The 13,203-nt window shown below is 42.9% G+C and overlaps 1 protein-coding gene across 2 annotated transcripts in view; it reads right to left on the reverse strand.

Annotated features, from left to right (window-relative positions):
- The window catches only part of GADL1 (glutamate decarboxylase like 1), a 384,680-nt gene that overhangs the window by 79,714 nt on the left and 291,763 nt on the right, over window positions 1-13,203 (reverse strand). The window lies entirely within an intron of this gene.

The following is a 13,203-nucleotide window of genomic DNA, read 5'->3' on the forward strand; positions in this document are numbered from 1 at the left end:
GTACATTTTTTTTCTAAAACATTTTACACCATCTCGTTATCTTACACTTTTTTTTATACTGTTTAATTATGGAGTACCTGGTAAACCGTGACTCTGTACGAGACTTGCTAATAATCAGCTGATTGGATCTACGCAATATGAACCACTGAAAAGTGACATTTTGGATGTAGAAAATATTTCTAATGAGGACTTTAAATTAATGTCTGATTTATTCCAAGAGTATGAAAATTGTTGAAAAATTGAACTGCAACACAGTATAGATATTTCATTTTTACATATCACGTGGTCTGGGATTACCCTTTGAATCTTCTTTTCCTGATGACCATGTTTTTACTAAAGAATAGGATGAATTTACAGAATCCTGTTCACGAAGGTTGATCAAAATGTTGATCACAAAAAGAAAATCTGTGGCCCACGAAGCTAAACAAAAAGCTAGTGGACCAAAGATTAACTTGTCATCATATTCTAAATATTCAGAATATCATAAGCTAGATGGTTCTATTCTTAATAGACTCCAAAAGTTAGAAATTGAGACAATTAATAAAAAAAAAGTCCATAACTGTAATCATGATAAAAATGACGGGGGTTCTTTACTGTAAGAATTCTCTCCCGGAGGAGGTGGTCATGTGAACTCTGTAAAAGAGTTCAAAAGGGGTCTGGATGCTATTTTGGAGAATAATAACATTGATGGTTATGTATACTAGATATTTAGGGACAGCATGTTGATCCAGGGATTTATTCTGACTGCCATATTTGGAGTCGGGAAGGAATTTTTACCTCTTGTATGAGGGTTTTTTGCCTTCCCCTGGATCGACTCAGTAGGGACTCATTAGGGATATAGGTTGAACTAGATTGACTCTGGTCTTTTTTTAACCTTACGAACTATGTTATTATGTTACTCATGTGGCCAAATACATCAATGGCCAAAATGTAATGCACAAAAAAAAATGTAAGTCACTTCAACAACTGTAAATGGGTTTATATAATTACTCCCAGTACATCAATCGAATTACATCACTAAATCCAAAACCACAAATTCCCCTTATATTACAAATAAGGGGGTGTCTAAGCACAATCATAAATTCGATCACCACAATCACAAATTCAACATTTCATAGACGCAAACAATCTGGAGATACTTCCGAAAGCCATCATGCACAGCGCCGTCATGCGCCGCGCCGTGCAGCGCATAGCAACGACGCAGGGGATGCACACCGGAGGCCTGAAGCAGCGCGGACCCGACCCCGGCAACAGGTAATTATGCAACCGGGGATGGGGGGAGGCAACGGGGCAGCGGCGCCGGCAATGGGTGCCGCTGCCCCTTCTCTCCCCCTGGCTGTCAGCGCCGCTTCTCTCCCCCTGGCTATCGGCGCTGGCAATGGGGCGCCGGCACCGATAGTCAGGGGGACAGAACGGGCAGTGGAGCCGATAGCCAGGGGGAGAGAGGGGCCGGCAGCAGGGCTCTAGACCCCAGGAAAGGCAGGGGGAGAGAAGCGGGCAGTGACGGCCTCTCTCCCCCTGCCTTTCCTGGGGGTGTATCGGCGTATAACACGCACATAGACTTTAGGCTAAAAATTTTAGCCTAAAAAGTGCGTGTTATACGCTGATAAATATGGTACTTCTTTTTTTATATATGATCTTTGCATAGCAAAAACAAACTAGTTATACAGGTACAAAGATACAAAATTAACTTCAAACACACTTATTGATAAATAACATCTATTCTTGAGTGTGAACATGCCCTATGCATTATTAACGAATATAAGCTTTTATTCTCTTTTTTTCTCCTTATATAATTACAATATAATTGGCTTTACATAGGTTCACTAAATTACACACCATACCTGATTTGATCTTAACCCCTTAAGGACGCAGCCCTTTTTCACCTTAAAGGGGTACTCCAGTGCTTACACATCTTATCCCCTATCCAAAGGATAGGGGATAAGATGCCTGATCGCGGGAGTCCCGCAGCTGGGGACGCCCGTGATCATGCATGCGGCACCCCGTTTGTAATCAGTCCCCGGAGCGTGTTCGCTCCGGGTCTGATTACGGTCGACCGCTGGGCCGGCGGCGTGTGACGTCATGCCTCCGCCCCCGTGGGACGTCACGCTCCGCCCCTCAATGCAAGCCTACGGGAGGGGGCATGACAGCTCTGCGACCTCACTCCTAGCCCTCAGGATGATCGGGGCTGTCCCTGACAGCTCTGATCATCGCTATTTTCCGGGCGATGGGGTCACCAGAGAATAGCAGAAAATCGCATGTCTGATTGACATTGACATGCGATTTTCTGCGATCGCCGACATGGGGGGTCTCAGAGCCCCCCTGGGCGATGTGCCGGGATGCCTGCTTAATGATTTCAACAGGCATTCTGGTCCCCAACCGGCTAGCGGCGGGGACCGGAATTCCCACGGGCGTATGCATACGCCCCACGTCCTTAAAGAGGCACTGTCATTGTTAAAAACTTTTCATATATTGCAGGACTCATTATAATATGACATTTCACAATATACACCTGTTATAAAAAAAAAAATAATTGTCACCTGAAATTCAAGCTCAAAATAGCCACCACTAGGGGTCACCTGTCTTTTAGCCAGACAGACTAGTCTAAATTTTACAGCATACTGGATACCGGCCATAAAGCATACCGGTATCCAGTATAGGAGATTTCTATTGTGTATGAAAAACTACAGATAAAGGATGCGTGGACATGCTGGGAGCTGTAGTTTTAAAACAGCTGGAGGCAACACTGCTCTAACACAGATATTTACAAACATTGCAGCTTCAGTTGTTACTAAACTACAACTCCCAGCATGCTGAAATAGTCAAAGCTTTCTCGGACTCCTGAATGACAAAGAAGTTGATCAGACATTCAGGAGTCTGTGAAAGATGAATGACACACATAGTGACAGCTATGCTGATTAGCATCCAGCTTTACTAGGAGAAGATAAAACAGATAGAACATGTATTCATAAAAATGCTGTACTTTTATCTAAAAAATCCTTGCACTAATTTTATAAAGATCTATTCTTATATTTATAAATTTTATCCTGTTATGAATTCACCATAATGTCTGATTACTGCAGGCAAGCTCCAAGTATCTTTCTCTGACACATGACACAGCCTAAAACCAGAGAGGAAAGGGTTACAGAGTAGAGAGTACTGATTGGCTGACTGCACAGGCTTGCTCATGTGAGGGAGACAGACTGACACGCCCCCTCCAGCCTGCACAATGAAAAAGTAACTCACCAGCAGATAAATGCTTATATCTCTGGATATATAGATCAGAGACACATAAAAATTATATGCACATGATCAGGATTGGGTCCCGAGTAACATATCACTTTTTTTCTCTTTTTTGCACTATGACAGGTACGCTTTAAGGACTCGGGATGCAGGGCATATGCATACGCCCGGCGTCCTGAACAGGTTAAAGTATTGTACAACATTATACCCAGTGGCGTTGCGACCCGGGTGCGGGGGGTGCGGCCCGCAACGGGTGACACCAACCTAATGGGGTGACACCAAGACGCTCCCAGGCACCCCCCCTCCGGTATTTTCATTCAGATTTAGGGCTGTGCCGGTAAGTTTGGATGAAAAATACCGGCCATGCAATGGCCGGTATTTTTCATTCACTGTCGTCACACTAAAAAAAAACTCCTGTTCTGTTCAGTGCCGGCACCGCTGAGCAGGAGTGCGGGCCGCACGCCCGCACCATGATGCTCAGCACAGCACCATGTCTGACTGACTCTGAGGCTGACTCCCAGTCCCAGTCTAAAACTTTACCTGTGCAATGCTGTGCGGCCGGATCTGCGGAGGGACGTTGCGGAAGTGACGTCACTCCGCAGACCCGCGCAGGACGTCACGTCACTCGCCGAGACTGAGAGGAGACTGGAGAGGTGCTGCGGTAGTAGGTAAGTGTGTCTGTGTGTGTCTGTTACTATGTGTGTGGCAGTGTTTGTGTGTCTGTCGGCCAGTGTGTGTGTGTCAGTGTTTGTGTGTGTGTGTCTCTGAATTCCACCCCACCCACCCCAATTCCCGTGTGGCAATTACCCCCACCCCAATTCCATGGGGAAGAGGGAGGGGGGGTAACTGCCTATACCTATGGGAAGGAGAGGGGGGTAACTGCATTTACCTATAGGGAAGAGGGGGGTGTAACTGCCTATACCTATGGGGAAGAGGGGTTAACTGCCTATACGTATGGGGAAGAGGGGGGGGTAACTGCCTATTCCTATGGGGAAGAGGGGGGGGGTAACTGCCTATTCCTATGGGGAAGAGAGAGGGGGGGTAACTGCCTTTACCTATGGGGGGGGTAACTGCCTATACCTATGGGGAAGAGGGGGGGTAACTGCCTGTACCTATGGGGAAGAGGGGGGGGGTAACTGCCTGTACCTATGGGGAAGAGGGGGGGGGGGGCAACTGCCTATACCTATGGGGAAGAGGGGGGGGGGTAACTGTCTATACCTATGGGGAAGAGGGGGGGGTAACTGCCTATACCTATGGGGAAGAGGGGGGGGGGGTAACTGCCTATACCTATGGGGAAGAGAGGGGGTGACTCTGCCTATAGGGAACGGGGGTGGGGGGTGTAACTACCTATACTTATTGGGGGGGCTACCTAACTTTATACCTGGATGCCTGACTACTTACGTACATACCAGGCTATCTAACTATATACCTGGCCTTCATACATGGCTGCCTTACTACCTAGCTAGCCCCCTACCTACCTGGCTTGTCACCTACCTACATATCTGGCTTCCTGATCTACCTACCTAGTTACCTATTTACCTGGCTACCTACCTACCTGCCCTTTTACTGTGCAGGACACCAAGGAGGGCTTTATTACACTTTGTGGGCCTATAGATGGGAAGATTGTAGAGGAGGGGGGGCACTGAATATATGCAGAGTCTGATATGTTTTTCCTGCAGATGTTAAAAGATCCACATGGCGGTTTTATCCGGACGGAGAAGAAAAGGAAAGAGGACGCTGCTGATCAGAAAAGATGTAATTGTGAGTCTCAAAATGTAACTGTAATCACTTATATGGTATACACATCCTGTGTACAGCTGATATCTACCGCCATATGGTCCTGTATATAATCACTTATATGGTATATACATCCTGTGTACAGCTGATATCTACCGCCATATGGTCCTGTATATAATCACTTATATGGTATATACATCCTGTGTACAGCTGATATCTACCGCCATATGGTCCTGTAGATAATCACTTATATGGTATACACATCCTGTGTACAGCTGATATCTACCGCCATATGGTCCTGTATATAATCACTTATATGGTATATACATCCTGTGTACAGCTGATATCTACTGCCATATGGTCCTGTATATAATCACTTATATGGTGTACAGATCCTGTGTACAGCTGATATCTACCGCCATATGGTCTTGTATATAATCACTTATATTGCATACAGATCCTTTATAGTATACTGGTCTGTGTATGGTGGTTTTATTCAGTACAACATTTTCCGTTTTCCACCTACAGAGCTATATGTGGGCTTTATCGGTATCAATTTGGTTTTGATGATTTTTTCATCCTATTTTTGGTTCTTGGTAATGTGTATACAGAGGAGCTGTTACAATGTTTGCATTTGTACTATTTGGTGAGGTTGTCAAATGTATTTATATTATATTTATATTTGCTGGGTATCCCCTTAAATTTATTGCCTGTTGTTAAATAAATGTTATTTACAATTGTAAGTTTTATTCTCTAAATGTAATTTTTTTTTGCGATATAGGAAAGTTCTCCCCGCATATATATTGTATCCATCCCATCCCCTGTGCCATTTCTTTACCCCCCCATGCCATTTCTTTACCCCCCCATCCCCCATGCCATTTCTTTACCCCCCCATCCCCCATGCCATTTCTTTACCCCCCCATCCCCCATGCCATTTCTTTACCCCCCCCCATCCCCCATGCCATTTCTTTACCCCCCCCCATCCCCCATGCCATTTTCTGCTGCCTACCTAATGCTCCCCCCTGGCAGTAGCACCCTCATCATCCACCAGCAACACCCCCCCCCCCCCAGCAGTAGCACCTCCATCAGCAGATCCTGATGGTGGATGATGGCGGTGCTCCAGCCAGGAGGATGATCCTGTGGATGGATGATGGGGGTGATACTGCCAGGGGGGATGGCCAGTTGCACCCTCATCATCCTCCAGCAACCCCCCCCCCCAGTAGTAGCACCCCTATCATCCACTAGCAACACCACCAAAAAAAACCTCCCGTGGTAATAGCATCAGGGTGCACTGTATGGCAATGTTAAATTCAGAGGGCGCAGTTTGTGGTAGTATTATATTCAGAGGGTACAGTGGGTGGTAGTATTATATTCAGGGGTACAGTGTGTGGCGGTATTATATTAAGGGGTACAGTATGTGGTAGATTTATATTCAAAGGGTACAGTATGTGATGGTATTATATTCAGAATGTACAGTGTGTGGTAGTATTATATTCAGAGGGTACAGTGTTTGGCGGTATTATATTCAGGGGTACAGTATGTGGTAGATTTATATTCAGAGTGTACAGTATGTGTTGGTATTATATTCAGAATGTACAGTGTGTGGTAGTATTATATTCAGTGGGTATGGTGTATGGAAGGTTTATAATCAAAGAGTGTAGTGTATAGTAGTATTATATTTAGAGGATACAGTGTCTGGCAGGTTTATAATAATACTTGTTTTCATATAGAGGATGAGAATGAGCTCACATAGTGAGGAGACGTCTGGGCGTCACATTCTACAGACAGAAGTTTTAGCTGGACCAGGCGGTATGTACCATCTGAATTAGATAAGGGAAGACTATAGAGAAGACGTCACCTGTAATCACTGATATCATTGTGTATTCTCTTCACTATAGAGAAGACGTCACCTGTAGTCACTGATATCATTGTGTATTCTCCTCACTATAGAGAAGACGTCACCTGTAGTCACTGATATCATTGTGTATTCTCCTCGCTATAAAGAAGACGTCACCTGTAGTCACTGATATTATTGTGTATCCTCCTCACTATAGAGAAGACGTCACCTGTAATCACTGATATAATTGTGTATTCTCCTCACTATAGAGAAGACGTCACCTGTAGTCACTGATATCATTGCGTGTTCTCCTCACTATAGAGAAGACGTCACCTGTAGTCACTAATATCATTGTGTATTCTCCTCACTATAGAGAAGACATCACCTGTAGTCACTGATATCATTGTGTATTCTCCTCACTATAGAGAAGACATCACCTGTAGTCACTGATATCATTGTGTATTCTCCTCACTATAGAGAAGACGTCACCTGTAGTAACTGATATCATTGTGTATTCTCCTCACTATAGAGAAGACGTCACCTATAGTCACTTATATCATTGTGTATTGTCCTCACTATAGAGAAGACGTCACCTATAGTCACTGATATCATTGTGTATTCTCCTCACTATAGAGAAGACGTCACCTGTAGTCACTGATATCATTGTACATTCTCCTCACTATAGAGAAGACGTCACCTGTAGTCACTGATATCATTGTGTATCCTCCTCACTATGTCCTATCAGAGCTGGAGTCACTTGTCAGTTCTACAGTTATGGTGAGTGAAACTACAACTCCCAGCATAACCTCACCACTGCATAAAGGGGTACTCTACTGGAAAACATTGTTTTATCAATTGGTGCTACAAAGTTAAACAGATTTGTAAATTACTTCTATTTAAAAAGCTTAATCCTTCAAGTACTTATTAGCTGCTGTATAAGTGATTCACAGGAAGTTCTTTTCTTTTTTAATTTATTTTCTGTCTGACCACAGTGCTCTGTGCTGACACCTTTGTCCATGTCAAGAACTGTCCATAGTAGGAGCAAATCCCTATAGCAAACATATCCTGCTCTGGACAGTTCCTGACATGGACAGAGGTGTCAGCAAATAGCACTGTGGTCAGACTGGAAAGAACTACACAACTTCCTGTGGAGCATACACCAGCTTAGAAGTACTGTAAGGATTAAAATTTTAAATAGAAGTAATTTAAAAATTTGTTTAACTTTCTGGCACCATTTGATATAAAAGTAAATGTTTTCCAGTGGAGTACCCCTTTAAGTAATTCTCGGAGCTGTATATTTAAATGGTGAAAACTTCTTTAACACTTTCCTATTCTGTGGCAACTGGTATATCTGATTATTATACTGGAATTTCTCACAATGCGCTACAACAGTGGTGTCTGTCACAACAGGCTAAAAACGTGCTGGGGGGGGGAGGTATGGGGTGACACCATTTTCTACCGCACCGGGTGACACCAACCCTAGCAACGCCACTGATTATACCGCATAGTATGAATTTGACTGTGCGTTTTTTGCTATGTTGAAGCTCTACTTTTGAATTAATGTATATACATGCATATGTAACCATAGGAAACAGTTTTTTTAATTATTATTATTATTATTATTAAATGTTTAGTGTTGTATAATTCACAATATGTATGTATATACAATTTTGTTGTTTTTCCATGTAATTTTACTATCTAAGGGTTAACACCTCTAGAGTTTTTAAACCAGGGTGTTGCCCTGTAGTGCCATGCCTGATGAAGCTGCACATGGGCAGAAAAACGCAATGCGTTGTGGGGAATAAAAAAATTTAAGCTGGAACAACTTACCTTCACTACTCCATGCCTGGTTCAGCGCCGCAATTCCTGCCTTCACAAAGCCATTTTGATATTATATATATGAATATAATATTAAATATACCATGTACAAATAATATATAGAAATAACCTTACAAATATATATATATATTTTTTTTTTTTATTAAGGTGAAAAAAAATAGTTGAGACTACTAACACAGAAGAACAAATGTGTATTTGTGCATCTCACAGACCAGCTAGAACATTTGTTTTGAAAATGGAACATTCTCTACTCTCTAGATGCCATTATTATTGTTGGCAGGATCACCCCTTCAATATTGGGAAATGAAGGTGTTCCTGCCAACAAAATGCAGTTACTGCCATGGAAATAATGTTCTTTTTGTAGCACATGCATTTCCTCTCTGGATCATAATTCTAGCGTGGACATTTGGCTCATTCAAAATATCTGTATTATAAGTATGTCTACAGATAGATCTGAAGTTGTTTTAAAGGGAACAAAATAAGGGGAACACTAAGATAACACATCCTAGATCTGAATGAATGAACCAATCATATGAAATACTTTCATCTTTACATAGTTGAATGTGCTCACAACAAAACCACACAAAAATTATCAATGGAAATCAAATTTATCAACCCATGGAGGTCTGGATATGGAGTCACACTCAAAATCAATGTGGAAAACCACACTACAGGCTGATCCAACTTTCATGTAATGTCCTTAAAACAAATCAAAATGAGGCTCAGTAGTGTGTGTGGCCTCCATGTGCCCGTATAACCTCCCTACAATGCCTGGGCATGCTCCTGATGAGGTGGCGATCTTCTGAGGGATGTCCTCCCAGACCTGGACTAAAGCATCCACCAATTCCTGGCAGTCTGTGGTGCAACGTGGCGTTGGTGGATGGGAGAGAGACATGATTTCCTAGATGTGCTCTGATTCAGGTCTGGGGAACGGGTGGGCCAGTCCATAGCATCAATGCCTTCCTCTTGCAGAAACTGCTGACACACTCCAGCCACATAAGGTCTAGCATTGTCTTGCATTAGGAGGTAGCCAGGGCCAACTGCACCAGCATATGTTCTCACAAGGGGTCTGAGGATGTCATCTCGGTACCTAATGGCAGTCATGCTACCTCTGGCAAGCACATGGAGGGCTGTACGGCCCCCCAAAGAAATGCCACCCCAAACCATTACTGACCCACCACCAAACCGGTCATGCTGGAGGATGTTGTAGGCAGCAGAACATTCTCAACGGCATCTCCAGACTCTGTCACATCTGTCACATGTGCTCAGTGTGAACCTGCTTTCATTTGTGAAGAGCACAGGGTGCCAGTGGTGAATTTGCTGCCAATCTTGGTATTATCTAGCAAATGCCAAACATCCTGCATGGTGTTGGGCTGTAAGCACAACCCCCACCTGGGGATGTCGGGCCCTCATACCACCCTCATGGAGTCTGTTTCTGACCTTTTAATTGGACACATGCACATTTGTTGCCAGCTGGAGGTCATTTTGCAGGGCTCTGGTTGTTCTCCTCCTCCTGCTCCTCCTTGAACAAAGATGGAGGTAGCAGTCCCGCTGCTGGGTTGTTGCCCTCCTCCACGTTTCCTGATGTACTAGCCTGTCTCCTGGTAGCACCTCCATGCTCTGGACACTACACGGACAGATACAGCAAACCTTCTTGCCACAGCTCGCATTGATGTGTTATCCGGGATGAGCTGCACTTCTTGAGCCACTTGTGTGGGTTGTAGACTCTGTCTCATGCTACCCCTAGAGTGAAAGCACCGCCAGTATTCAAAAGTAACCAAAACATCAGCCAGGAAGCATAGGATCTAAGAAGTGGTCTGTGGTCACTACCTGCAGAACCACTCCTTTATTGGGGGTGTCTTGCTAATTGCCTATAATTTCCACCTGTTGTCTGTTGCGTTTGCACAACAGCATGTAAAATTGATTGTCAATCAATGTTGCTTCCTGAGTGGACAGTGTGATTTCACAGAAGTGTGGTTGACTTGGAGGTACATTGTGTTGTTTAAGTGTTCCCTTTATTTTTTTGAGCAGTGTATCTTTAATAATTGTTTAAAAATGTAATATTGTTGAAATGTTTATATGTTATACTTATTTGGGGGACTTTTGGCAGATGCATATGTCATATGTCATTTGTGCCATCTATGCCACAGGGAGTATTTATTGTGGAAAGTGAGCATGGTTTGCATGGCAAATATTTTAGTGTTGAAATTGTGGCGCACCAAACTTTTTGACATTGCCAGGTTCGACTTGCACAAACCTTGCAATCCAATGTTGGGGCTCAGCTGTGCCCATAGCTATACAGCCACGGGAAAAACGAATGCTTTAAAGGGGTATTCCAGGATTTTTTTTATTTGACTATGCTACAGAGGCTGTAAAGTTAGTGTAGTTCATAATATAGTGTCTGTACCTGTGTGTGACGGTTTTCTCACAATTCTTATGTGATTTTCACCTTAATATTTATTTTTACCAGCATGTAAAATGACTATTGTCTCAGATTTTTCCCAGATTGCAATGCGGCCGAGACCTGACTCACTAGTCAGCTGATGACAGAGAGCCTGTCTGCTTCAATGGGTGGAGGGATGAATTTGCAACTAATGCAACAGCTGTAGGCACCCTGGTTGAAAACCACAGGTCTTTTGAATGGATGCAGCTCATTTATGTTTCAATGGGTAGGGTGGCTGATGTGTGGGAGGGAAGAAAATGGAATTATGGGATTTATAGTGAAAAAAAATGAAAATTGAAACAGGAAATACCAGTTCACAAAAAGCTAGCCACAATGTAATGGTAATCTCACAACATAGCCATTTAGCCCCAAGACAGGTGCAGATCCTTCCTAAGTATGCCCATTACTGCCTGCCAGGTATGTACTAAAATCACCTTATGGTGGATAACCCCTTTAACCCCATGATGGCCTGAGCGCTATGTACAAGCCCGAGATGGAAAGAGTTAACTTACCCTGCTGATCCGGCAAGCTGAACTTTCAGAAAGTTAGTTTGTCTCTAGTCCTGACATTTCTTTATATGGTGATATAATCTAAGCTATTTTTGTTAGTTTCCGGATAGTTTTCAAACTATGGTCCATCTTAAATCCTGCAATACTCAGTGTAAGGCATAGCTTTTTGTTGGAGTGTGTTGTTGGAGTAGCCTGTCTCTGTTTTATGCAGCTGTGGTTTAGGGCAGCATAAAACTGATGATAGGTTTTCTTTTGAGTGTCCCTGTCATTTAGAAAAATAAAAATTGACATGTCAGGGAGACATGCCAAAAGTTTTTATCACCAATCTTAGAACTCAATGGATTTTTTGGGGCACACAATTTTATCACCTCCGGAGTCGCAACATCAGAACTTTAATGTCATAAATGATACAGAGGATTAAAGAAGGGTAAGTATTGTATCTAAGAAAATAACTAGTAAGGCTAGGTTAGGATATCTGCTTCCTAGGCACTGATAAGGTGAAAAACTGTAAAAATTACAATTCATTTCAATGAACTGAGCTTCGTGAGGTAGTGATCAAGTTTGGGTCATTATTTGAGTGATTTGACAGAAAACCTGTATACTCTTGGAAAATGACCCGAACATATTCAAAAGCTGACTGTGTTAGGGCTATTAAAATCAATATTGCCAAACGTGTCGATCTGAGCATGGATACATCAGCATACCATTTTTTTTTTCCAATTCAAAGAGGTTTTTATAAAAGAACTAATGCATAGAGCAGATTACATAGGAATCCAATGGAAATGTACATATGGACCTGGTGAGTCTAACAAGTATAGTAAACCATGATGTGGAATAACTTGTGATGTAAAAATAGCCTAAGTATTTGAATAAGACATAGGTTCTCATTTACTGCGCACAATAGTGACGCTGGGCAAATCTGAGAACTCCCTCATTTACTGTTTTAAATGACATTTCACATCCACCAAAATTTGGTTCTCAAACCACAAATCTATATATATAAAACTCAACGTGTGTGTGTGTGTATGTGTGTTCCACAAAAACTTCCAAACGGCTAAAGATATTAACATGAAACTTGGCACACATGTTACTTATATGTCAACAACAAACATAGGATAGGTGATTTAACCCTTACTCACCCCATTCGCCAGGGTCAGGGTTTTTGTTTAAAGTCCCATATAAGTCTATGGGAAATATATGTTACTGTATAACTTCCAAATGGCTGGAGATATTTCGATAATACTTGGTCACATGTTACTTAAATGTCCATTTAAAATATAGGATAGTTAATTTAACCCTTAACTACCCCCATTTCTGTGGGTCAGGGTTTTTGTTTAAAGTCCCATGCAAATCAATGGGAAATGTATGTTCTCATATAACTTCTGTACGGCTGGAGATATTTCAATACCTGTTACACATATTACGGGTCGGGATATGAAGACTGGATAGGATGTCGAGATAGGAGGTCAAGATAGGAGGACGGGATGGTCGGGATAGGAGGTTGGGATAGGAGGTCGGGATAGGAGGACAGGATAGGAGGATGGGATGGGAGGACTGGATAGGAGGACGGGATAGGGGGTCGGGTTAGGAGGACG

Source organism: Hyla sarda, chromosome 5, assembly GCF_029499605.1.
Source record: "Hyla sarda isolate aHylSar1 chromosome 5, aHylSar1.hap1, whole genome shotgun sequence".
NCBI classification, from domain to species: Eukaryota; Metazoa; Chordata; class Amphibia; order Anura; family Hylidae; genus Hyla; species Hyla sarda.